Consider the following 340-nt stretch of genomic DNA (forward strand, 5'->3'; position numbering starts at 1 on the left):
TATCAGATATTATCGAGGTGACCCAGAAACGGTCTCCCGCCAGCCCGAGGCGCGAAAGGGCGCGGGGGAGCTGCGTCTCGCCTGGACGTTCGAGTGATGGAAATGAGTCGCGTCTTTGAGACCTGGCACCCGTGACGCAGAACGAAGTAGAGCGCAATTCATGTCGGAAATTCAGTGTGTAATGCTGTTAAAATGCACCAACGCAACCCTCATTCCACCCCTTCTCGATCCAAGTCACAGGAAACTTCCTTCGTTCCTCAGGTGCCAAAGAGCCGAGAGAGAGGCCAGACATCACAAGAAACGGAAAGTATACATTATGCATGCAAGAGAGTGAGTGAGT

Source organism: Penaeus monodon, chromosome 32, assembly GCF_015228065.2.
Source record: "Penaeus monodon isolate SGIC_2016 chromosome 32, NSTDA_Pmon_1, whole genome shotgun sequence".
Lineage (NCBI taxonomy): Eukaryota > Metazoa > Arthropoda > Malacostraca > Decapoda > Penaeidae > Penaeus > Penaeus monodon.